Genomic DNA, 11,330 nt, shown 5'->3' with positions numbered 1-11,330 from the left:
TTTTAAGTAAGCTCTACGCCCAGTGTGGGGCTTGAGCTCGCCACCCCAAGATCAAGAGTTGCACAAAGGCATTCTCCTTATTCCCATCTGCTTATTCTTTCAAGCGGCTCACTTTATTACATCCCTTCTATGTATCTGAAGAAAAATAACCTCTTTATGTGATTTCTGCTCCTCTTCTTTCATGCCCAAAAGTCTGGATGCAGGAAAGGGAGTTGTGCGTTTTTGGGTTTTAAAGAAAAAAATTTTTTTTCCCAAGAATAGAATCCTCTCTATTTCCCTGAGGGCTTCAGGCTTTTTTGTAACCAGTTACAGAAAGAAAAAATAAAAAAAAGAAAGAAAAAGAAAAAACAAAGTAAATATTTTTTCTGCTTTTACCTCTATATTATCCTGAAATATTGACAGTTTTGGAGCAAAGTTAGGGTAGAGAAGGGAGGAAAGTGGCAAAGGAGGAATTTGTTAACAACAACAAAAAAATTTGGTGGGGCGCCTGGGTGGCTCAGTGGGTTACAGCCTCCGCCTTCAGCTCGGGTCATGATCCCAAGGTCCTGGGATCGAGCCCCGTATCGGGTTCTCTGCTTGGCGGAGAGCCTGCTTCTCCCCGCACCCCCCTACCTGCCTCTCTGTCTACTTGTGATCTCTGTCAAATAAATAAATAAAATCTTAAAAAAAAGAAAAAAGAAAAAAAATTAGTACCTCAAAACTAGTTAATGAATTACTGAGTCATCAATGGTGGTATTAAAAAACATTCAATTACTTTCTAAAACAAAAAAGGCTAGTTAAACTATACTGATTGGCTGTTTGGTGATATGTAAGACATAAAAAGTATTTCCAAACATATGTTGTATCTGTATTTAAAGAGAGAGCAAGACAAAATAATAAGAACATTAAAAAACTCAAAAGTCATAAAGTCATTTATATCCTTTCCCTCTTTAAAGGGTAGTTAAAGGATTCAAGACTCCAGAATAAGCTTGAATTTCTTACCAGAGGCCCAATGACTCCAAAGATAATTGATACTCTTAATGATCACATAAGATACATTGAAGATCAATCAGTTCTGGAATTTAAAATAGCCTGATAAGAAATCACTTCTGTATGAATTAAAATTGCAACTATAAACAACCCCAAATAACTGAATATTAAAGTTGGCTGCATGAATAGATGACTGCATGAACAGAATAAAAAGCCCCGCAGAAATTATGATCGTTGGCTTTCTGGTCTTACAACATGGTTTGCTTTCTAATCTGATACTCTTTTTGAACACTCTAATCTCAGATAACTTATATATAGATTTTAAAAGTCTAATTTTCTATTAAAATGAGCTTTTTAATGTGTATTTTCCATTAGCTGTTAAGTATCAAATTCTGATGCTAGAGACAATGAAAGGATTCATTTGGGTGGATTTGATTGTTGGGGTAAATATGGTATGTGAAAATTAATCTTAAACTATATTCAAAATTCAAGTTTCCCAGCCTACACTTACTCTCTAGCTCAAAAGTTTTTAACTTAGGGTGTACTTCAAATTGCCTGGGGAATGTTTAAAAATACCATTTAGTCAATCCTGCCCAGGAAATTTAAATCAGAATCTCTGGAGGTAGAGCATTAGTGTTTCTCAAAAATCTTCTCAGTGATTCCAGCATGCATCCAAGGCGGAGAACCATCACTCTAGTCTTTTTTATTAGCTTTGATCTTAAGAGAATTGTATTGGTTGTCTGAAATGACAGACTTTCTGGGATTAGGAAATGGTGAGAAACAGCTACTTCATTTATTTATTCATTCACCATGAAAACATATATTGATCTTAGAATAAAGTATTGTGTGAAGGTCTAGGTGACCCAAATACAAATAACACAAAGCACTGTTTCTCAAGCAACTTATAGTCCACTATAAGGGTGAAAAGATGGGAACGGGGTGTATCTGAAAAGATACAGAATAAAAAATAAGGCTAGACAAGAATGGTTTGCCAAATAGTGGTGGTTACTAAAAGAAAAATTAAAAAGGGGGTACCTGGGTGGCTCAGTTGGTTAAGTGTCTGCCTTTGGCTCAGGTCATGATCCCAAGGTCCTGGGAGGGAGCCCCTTGTGTTGTCTTCAGACACCCTGCTCAGTGGGGAATCTGCTATTCCCCCCTGCTTATCCTCTCTCTCTCTCTCTCAAATAAATACATAAAAATTAAAAAAAGAATTCTCATTAAAAAATCATTGGAGACTGAACATTATCAGTTATGTTTTGCAAGAAGGAAGCAGATATGGAGAGCTGAGTTATATAATTATTTTGATATTTTAGATCAAAGTTAAATGAGAGATTCATGGCAAAAATGAGAATCCAGCAGGAAGAACACATGTTAGGAATGTTACGGAGGCAAAATCCACACAATTTGTAAGCTCAAGACATGTGGTGAGGAGGGTGGCGTGGGTAATCACACCCAAGTCCAATATTCAAGCCTGGTTTTCTGGAATTATGGTCCAGCTACCCGAGAAATGGAAAGGTGTGTGAGGGGCAAGACAGATGCTTTTGGACATGTTGGATCTGAAGTGCTGGTGGGGTGTCAAGCTGATGTCCAGCAGGCACATGGAATAAGAGATAATGGTTTGGGAGAAAGCCTCATAGAGATTGACATAGGGGGAGGTAAGAGCTACATTTGACAGAATGCTGGGAAAGGAAAGAAAGCAAGCTGCTCCTTAGGGAATCCCTGAATGCCAGGACATAAATAAATAAATAAATAAATAAATAAATAAATAAATAAGGAGTCAGAAAACTGAGTTAAGAGAATCAAGGAACCCAAGAGAAATAATTTTTAAGGTAAGAGTGATTAATATAAAAAAGGTGATTCAGAATTAATTCTGAGACAAGGCCTTAAGTTCTATAACCAGTCTTGCTCACAAAAAATTTGGACACAGGAAACCAAGCTGAAAGTTATTTAGAAGTACATGTGTGATGAACAGCAAAGCAAGGAATACTGACTATTCTTTGATAAAATCAAATCTTTAAAGGAAAAATACAACTTTTTCTTCATATTATATAAGGATTTTTTTTAATTGTAGGAATAAGTTTAATTGCTTCTTTGCAGAGGAATTTATGGAAGGGAGAGATTATAAGTGAAAAGAATAAAAGTAGCAGAGAAGCTAGATAGCTGACTAAAAAAATTCACTTGAGAACCATGATCTTCTTGCCACATTTTCCTTAATAGAGGCCTTGAATCAGATCAACTAGTATAGCTTAATTAATATTGAACTTCAATTGGACAGACAACTAATAGTAAGATAAAATGGTAAGACTGCTGCTATGGGTTGCACATTGTTAAAAAATAATGAAAAAAGTCAAAATTAAATATTCTGTACATTTTGAATACTAACATTTACGAGCACATTACAAAGCGAAATGCAAAAAACCCCTAATGTAAATATTAAACATCATTTTAACAAATTATTTATAAATCCAATTAATAAAAGTAAAATATTATTAAAATAAACAACATACTAGAAAAAATGAAGAAAATTTATTTTTTAAGGCAAACTGAAAGCAAAATAATATTATAATATTATTTGGTTTTATAAATTTTTAATATTAAAAGACAAAGCTTCATTCAATCCATTTTATTGTAATTTTTCTAATTGACCAATAAACTCTTTCCTTATCTACCTGGTCGGGGAAAAGCGCAGGGGAAGTTATAAACTATTTCTACACATTTTTCCTCCGATTTTTTCATATTCAAATAATTCTAGTTCTTGTTTGGTAATTTGAGAACCTTTATTACCTTTTTGTTTTCAGGAATTGTAGTTTTTAAAATTAAATGAGGTATAGTTTCTATTAGTCTTTTTAAAACTATTCCAGTTTAACTTAACATCTTTTATTTTATGTACTTGAAGACTTTTTACAAAGATTTTATTTACTTACTTGAGAGAGAGAGAGAGAGAGAGAGAGAACATGAGCAGGGGAAGGGAGGAGATACGGAGAAGCAGACACTCCCCACTGAGCAGGGAGCCTGACACAGGGGGCTTGACCCTAGGACCCTGGGATCATGACCCTAGTCAAAGGTGATGCTTAACCAACTGAGCCACCCAGGCACCCCTGTACTTACAGGTTTTTATACAGTCACCTCTTTCACTTTTGATACTGTCTCATGTAGAAGACATCAGAGTAGGACTATTTCTGCAGTATGAATTTGAAGCACCCTGATGTATTAGGTTATTATGATAGGCAATGACCATTTGAAAATTGCAGACCATTTTCTTGGTTAATCCTTTTTGTATAACTTAAACAATTAAATTATTGGTTTTATTCTTCCAGTGTAAAAATCTCAGAATAAAAAATAAAACAATGTTTCACAAACAAAATTACTAGTACCTTGATACTTTAAATTAGGATCATTCAGCTGAATTCTGAAACACAATAAACTCACTAAATTACATTTCTAACAGTATCATAGTTGTTATGTCTTAAAAAAACGGCATTCAATGAGGTAGACTTTTCTAAGTGAGGCACTATGTGTAAAATAATTCAGATTAATGCAATGCTCTGTAATATTCTGTAATTTAATTATTATGAGCCTACCATAAAGTAATAAAATTCCTTAGGTTATACAGGTGCTCTTTAGAGGAAGTGATTTCTTGCCACTTAGTTTTTGTTTTGTTTTGTTCTTAACATCAGACTGTGATGCCAAATGTCCATAGGAAAGTATATAATATTTTAATAATTGTGTTTTTATTACTTGAACTATTTATGAAATTTAAAATAAATTATCATTTAATTTATTGTGTTTTATTTGAAGAAAATTCTTTGTTATTTTGCATTTATAACATTTGCATTTAACATTAACAGTAAATGATATTAATGTAAAAGCAATTCTAATTCGAGTCCCCTTTTTCTTTTTAATTAATTAATTAATTAATGATTAAGTAATGTTGAGAGAGTGAGGTTGGGGAGGGACAGGGGTAGAGGGAGAGAGAATCTTAAGCAAGTCCCATGCCTAGCATGGAAACTGATGCAGGGCTAGATCTCACAACACGGATATCATGACCTGAGTGAAATCAAGAGGTTTAACTGATTGAGCTACCCAGGAACCCTTCAAGTGTCCCCTTTTAATAATTTAATATCATGTGTTAGAGGGGGAAAACTATAAAAAAATAAGATTGTATATTACACGTTTTAATTTTCAAGGCTTTATTTTGTCTCTAATTTCATTTATTTTCTGAAAGCTACCACACATATTCACACACATATACATTGATGTTTTGACTCCATACTTCTGCTTAAACATTTTGTTCTGTCTAGGATAACTGAGTCTGTCCTTTCCATCTTTTCAAATCTCATCCATTCTTCAAGATACTGAACAAATCCTACCTGCTCTATAAATTTTCTGATCATCATAGCATGAATTCCTCTGTCCTTCCTTTGAATATCTTGTCTTTAACATTTGTATTATTTGTTTATTAAACATGTCCTTCTTCCTCATAGTTCTTAGAATGTTTCACTGCTTAAATATTTTCATTTATGTTTTATACCCAATAAAATAAATTGTAAAATTATTATTTTTAAAACTACTTTATTTTTAAATAAATCCCTACACCTTACAAGGGCCTTGAACTTAAAACTCCGAGATCAAGTGTTGTATGCCCTACTGAGTAGCAGGGGTTCCTAAATTGAAAAATTATTAAGAACAGAGTGCTTCCTGAGTAAATCTTTATCGATTTGATGTCTAATTGTCTTTTGCAAAATCCAGCAAATACGACATAAATAACATATACAACATAAACAAACAATAAAATCTACATGATTGTATCTTATATTTCATATGGGAAAGTATGTATATATATCATATGTGAATGTATACATATGTATGTATATAATTGTGTATACTTGTATATAGATACTTTAACAACAGTGAAATATAGTAACTTAATTCTGATTAGCCTGTGAGAACTTCCCAAAATTCACTCTCCTGTATTATCTCATGACTTTTAATAACTTGGGAAGGTTAGTGACAGACATTATACTCCTTGTTTTGTTTAGGAGAAAACTGGTATTCAGAGAATTATAACTCAACTGTAAAGATTTGATCATTATTACTTAGAATTAATCAGGGGGGCACCACAACTAGGATCTAGGAGACTTCTAATCCAGTGCCACTCAAACTATGTTTAGTGAAAGATCAGTTTGACACTCACTCCCATTCTGTCACCAACTATTATTTTTTAATAATATAGTATAAATGAATTCTCTGAAAAAATATACAAAACACAAATCCATTTAAAAAACTACTCGATTTAACAGCCATCAAATGACTTCAACAAATAACTTTAAGTTTTGAAATGGTTATCTTCAATGTGCTTATCATTTTGGATGGAGAACAAATAACACACGGACCATCTCCAGTCTCTGGACCACACTTTGAGTATTGTCTCTGTCAATCATGACATACCCCTTCTAGGAGAATTATCCTCATCCAGAACATCTGCCACCTAAGTGGCCCTGTTGACTCAGAAGTGATCTCTGCCATCCACCATTTACAGCTGATTGGACTGAGACCAAAAAAATGCTTGGCTAGAAAGCTATGAACTCTGGCCAGGCTTGAAAAGATGAGCTGGACCCAGGAGTTTTTTTTTTTTTTTTTTGTCTCTGTATTTAGGTCTAATAAGTAAAGAAAGGATTTTCTGTGACAGTCCAAAGTTTTGTACATGCTTAAAATACGAGCTAGCAGAAACTCTGAGTAAGCTTTGTAAGGTGGATTGGGGCACTAAAGAAAGGGGAAGATAGGAACTATAGCTGAGTCATATTAATAGCAGCTCACGAAAGATTCAAAAACTGCTGATGCTGAGGCACAGAAAGCTGCCATAACTCCGGAATTACCTTTCAACTCCAATATCCCATAGCCCCAGGCTTTAAGTAGCATTTTCTTTCAATGTCCCAAGATACACATCCCATACTTCTTGCAATGTACATATATATCCTAACTGGCATAAATGGGTCTCTGCATTATTCACGAAACTTAGTTTATTGAAGACGGAGTCCAAAGCTTTTTCCATTATACCTAATAAGCTTATGCCAGGAACAACAGATGTCACATTTGAAAGACAAGTTGGTAGTGCGTACATCTCTAACTGATTTTCAGTCTGCAGTGAGACTTGTAAGCAAAACTGGGCTGATCTGGTGGAACTCTGGTACCAAATATCCATCTCCTTCCTACCTACATAACTACTTCTCAGTTTCATTGTTTCCAACATAATCCTGAAATATATTAATTACAATATTTTCCATAGTTAATTATATGGAGGGAATTCCTTCAAACTTCTATCAAATTACTTCAGTCATGGAGAAACTTCATTAGCTCACCTGCTCTTTGTATGGACTTCAATTTGCAGAGCTTTTTAGAACCAGGACCGCTGATCTAATGGACCAGACATGTGCTTTCAGTCTGTTTGAATCCAGATACATATTATGTGTTAGTGGTTTCTGGAATCCTCCCAGAAATAAAGGTGCAGGTTTGAGATTGAGTGCACAGTGATTCTCAAAACGTGTTTTTCTGCCCTGATGCTTTTTTTAATGAACATGTTCAGATTATTTTTATCTCTTTAGTTATATTATAACATACCTGGTTTGTAGTAAAGAAGTATCTTTTAGTATAAAAATGGAAGCATAACTTCTTTTATTATTCTCCAGTATATTTCAGATTTTAAATTGAATGGTTTATGTCAGAGGTTAACAATATGGGGTCTTAGATTAAACAAGCCCTGTGTAATCGTATTGAGCCAGTAGGTCACAAAAATAAGAGAAAATGTGTTTGAATCACAGGAGAGAAGGTATGTTGGATGGATCTCTGAAATATTTCATGTTGTAGTATCAGCTGATTGATAACAGTGATTCTCAGAAGGGTTCCAATATTATGCCTTTTAAAAGCTGGAGATTAGTGCAACCATGGTGAACAGCACAACACTCTGGCAAAGAAAAAGGGTCAGGGCTGGCAAAATGTGGCAGGTGTCAAAATAAAAGGTTAGGCTCTGTGCCTGGGGACCCATCTGTCAGATATAAGTATGATAAGCAATTAATGTATTTATTTGCATTGCTCATGAAAAACCATGTATTCCATAAAAGTGGTCAATTTAAATACCTTCCACTGTTCGCTAGAAATTAGAATATAAAAATAAAATGTTCAAGACAAAAAGTAAGGTATAATAATGAAATGGTTTGTTTCTATAAATAAGTAAAGGTTTGAAGAATTCTAGTAGTCTGCATTGAAGGATTAAATCCATTAAATATAAAATTTTAACAATAGAGTGGTGATATTAAGGATCTACAAAATCAATGTTTATTTTGCAGGATAATTTTGGTAGCATTCCTTGTAAGTTCAGGATGCTTTATACTCATTAGTCTAGATTACATAATCGAATAATGCAACGAAGCCCAGAAAAATTATGAGGGAATAGAAATTTAGAAATCTAATATATGTCTTACATTTTCTTTAAATGTTTTGTTCACAACTTTGTCATTATTAGAGCTTTCATTTGCACTTTGTGACTAATCCCGACTCCTCTTTATTTATTATTTATTTAGCTTTCTCACTACTTCTGCTTTCCAATCTGTTTAAACTAGATTATGTTTATATTTAACATTCATCAGTGAGATGTTTTTTTACAGATAAAATACATTATAACTTTTAAATCATAATCATAAGCTTTTAAAATGTTACTTTATTTCACTGGTCAGTAAAAATCTAACCCAGAATATGAGTAAAATCAGACTTACTAAAATTTTATGGATAAACTGACCTCCCCCCATATTTTTCCCTGAATAAAGTTAAAGCTCTCAATTATGTTTTAGTAAAATAAACTCACACCTTATGGTAATACCAAAATTTGAAGAGAAACAACATGTAAGTCTATACTGTAAAATGTTATACGGAGGGAAAATTCAAGTTCCTTCATTGTAGGTAGGGGGAGAAATGCCAATATGACTATGTTATTGCAAGTTGCACATCCTGTCTGCTAAGTGATGAAATTAAACAAGCAAAGCCACTGGAATAGTAAAGAGAATCATTTGGCTTTGGAAAGAACAGAGGTATTATGTTCAATAGACTTATTTTCTTATTGTTGAAGCAATGTATATGCCATCAGTATGTTCCATTTATTGGAAAGATACTGGTTAAACTTTAAGTCATTGATTCTTCTCCCCAGAATTCCCTTCTAGCTCTGATATCATTAGAGTCTTAAACTATCTGCTATTTTTACTATCAAACTTGGCTTCCCATGGTATAACAGCAATGTTAGAGTAGGAGTTGAGGAAGGAAATCTAAATTAAAAAAAGATACAAACTTTAAACTTTGTTGCATGTTCCATTTAATGGTCTGATATATGATTTACAAATTACGTTTGAAATTTAATTATAATTAACTGTTACTTAAAGTCAAATTAATTCATGGCTTTATTTCCTGATTGAATTCAATGTTTTTCCTACTGCCAATTTTACTTCATTTGAACCTCAGTCATCTAAGTTAGCTCTGTTTCTTATCTATTTACTTTCATTTGATTGAATGCCCTTGAAGAAAATGTATCAGGCCCAAAAAAATAATATATATATAATTCCTTATTTGCCATTCTATACAACTCTTCAAGATCCTAGGATATGCTACATAATAAAAATAATAACTTCAACAGAAAGTCAAGATGTCACTGAATTTTGCCAGAGAGACACAAGAATAATACATCAAACAGAAGGTAAGATTTTTGTTTTACTTCTTGACAGTGAGAATTATTTATTTTAAGTTATTTCTTTCAAAGCATATATAGGAAGAAAATATACATTGGGGTTCATATTTATGAAAAGAAAAATAAACTTAATTTTTACTTTTATTTTTCTACAGAAGTATATGAGAACAATTTTGCTGGGTATATATTTACTTCAATTCAACCATTTGGAGAAATAATGAAAATTCTGATGAGTTTTAAAACTCATAGTACAAATATGCATTGATCTATCACCACAGGTATGCTTTCATAAATTTCCTCTTCTCAATCAGATATAAATTTATACCAATTTGCAAAATTGTTTTTTTTTTTTTTTTTACTCTTTGAAAGCTCAATACATATAAGATTACTTGGGAAAATAAATTTTCTCATTTGTTATTTTTTCAATCTTTGGTATTAGTATAAAATCTGTTATGTGAATAAAATACCCCAATACAATTTCATTTCATACTCTGAAAAAACTATTACTTTCAAAAGTTCTATCATTCCCAACTTTTTTTTTTTTTTTTTTTTTTTGAGAGAGAGAGAGAGAGCACAAGCATGAGGGGAGAGGAGAGGGAGAGAGATTCTTAAGCTGGCTCCATACCTAGTGTGGAGCTGGATGCAGGGCTTGATGTCATGACCTTGAGATCATGACCTGAGCTGAAATCTAGAGTTAGACACTTAGCCAAATGAGCTACCCAAGCACACCCTATTGTTTCCAAATTTTTAAGATGTGTTTCCTTCAGACAGAAAATTGTTTTTCATCACATAAAATAATATTGGGTCTCACCCATTCTCAAGACATCATTCCTATCCCCATCTCAGGCTCTCTATGTTTGTTTCTCCTACAGTTATTTTTTAAAAAATAGATTAACCACTCATGCAAAACAAGGTAAGTGTTATGATTCTGCTCATATACAGATAATGATACTCTGGTACAGAGAGTTTAAATAATTTGTACAATATGAACCCACTTTATTTTGGTAATTTGACTTCTATCCATCTAGTTACTTCCTCAAACAAGGAATGCCAGAATGTTGAAGAAATAAAGAGCAGAAGTGTGAAAATTATGCCATAAGATAAGAAGAAAAGAACTATGAAAATAAAAATAAAATAAAGTAAGAAGAAGCCATTTGAAGTAGCAAAGGAGTTTGTTGGGGGCCAAGAATAAAGATTTTAAGATAAAAAGTAGTAGCAGAATATGAATAAAATCCAACACTGGCAAAAATTCTGAAAGGTTAGGATAGAAATGGAAGACAAATGTAAATGGTGAGGGATGAAGCATAGCTTTTCTTGTCCTCTCAAATATGCTTATTGAAAAATTCTGAGAGAATAGTCCCTGCATTCGGTTCTCAAAGGGAACAGAGATGAATCTATGTTTGTGGCATTATAGACGTTACTGACATCTATGATTTTTGTGATTTGTCAGGCGATTAGCCATTATTATCTGATGGCTTAGAGAATGGACTTTTGTAGGCAACCAGGAACAGAGATTCTGGCTCTCCAGCTTATTAGGATTTTGTTCTTGGCAATGGCATGCTAGAGGCACCTCCTACAGGCTCCTGATTATATGTATCTTTTCCATCTCTTCCCAGTATCATGTTCAATGACA

The 11,330-nt window shown here is 33.2% G+C and overlaps 1 long non-coding RNA gene across 1 annotated transcript in view; it reads left to right on the top strand.

Moving 5' to 3' along the window:
* The window catches only part of LOC132001174 (uncharacterized), a 78,219-nt gene extending 67,504 nt beyond the window's left edge, over positions 1-10,715 (top strand). Inside the window, exons 2-3 of the long non-coding RNA XR_009399548.1 lie at positions 9,605-9,706; positions 9,853-10,715. This is a non-coding gene — a long non-coding RNA (uncharacterized LOC132001174). The remainder of the gene's footprint in view (positions 1-9,604; positions 9,707-9,852) is intronic.
* Positions 10,716-11,330: the final 615 nt, after the last annotated feature.

Source organism: Mustela nigripes, chromosome 14 (genome assembly GCF_022355385.1).
Source record: "Mustela nigripes isolate SB6536 chromosome 14, MUSNIG.SB6536, whole genome shotgun sequence".
In the NCBI taxonomy this organism is placed as follows: Eukaryota; Metazoa; Chordata; class Mammalia; order Carnivora; family Mustelidae; genus Mustela; species Mustela nigripes.
Note: the sequence above shows the minus strand (reverse complement) of the source record. Positions and strands in the feature narration are given on the sequence as shown.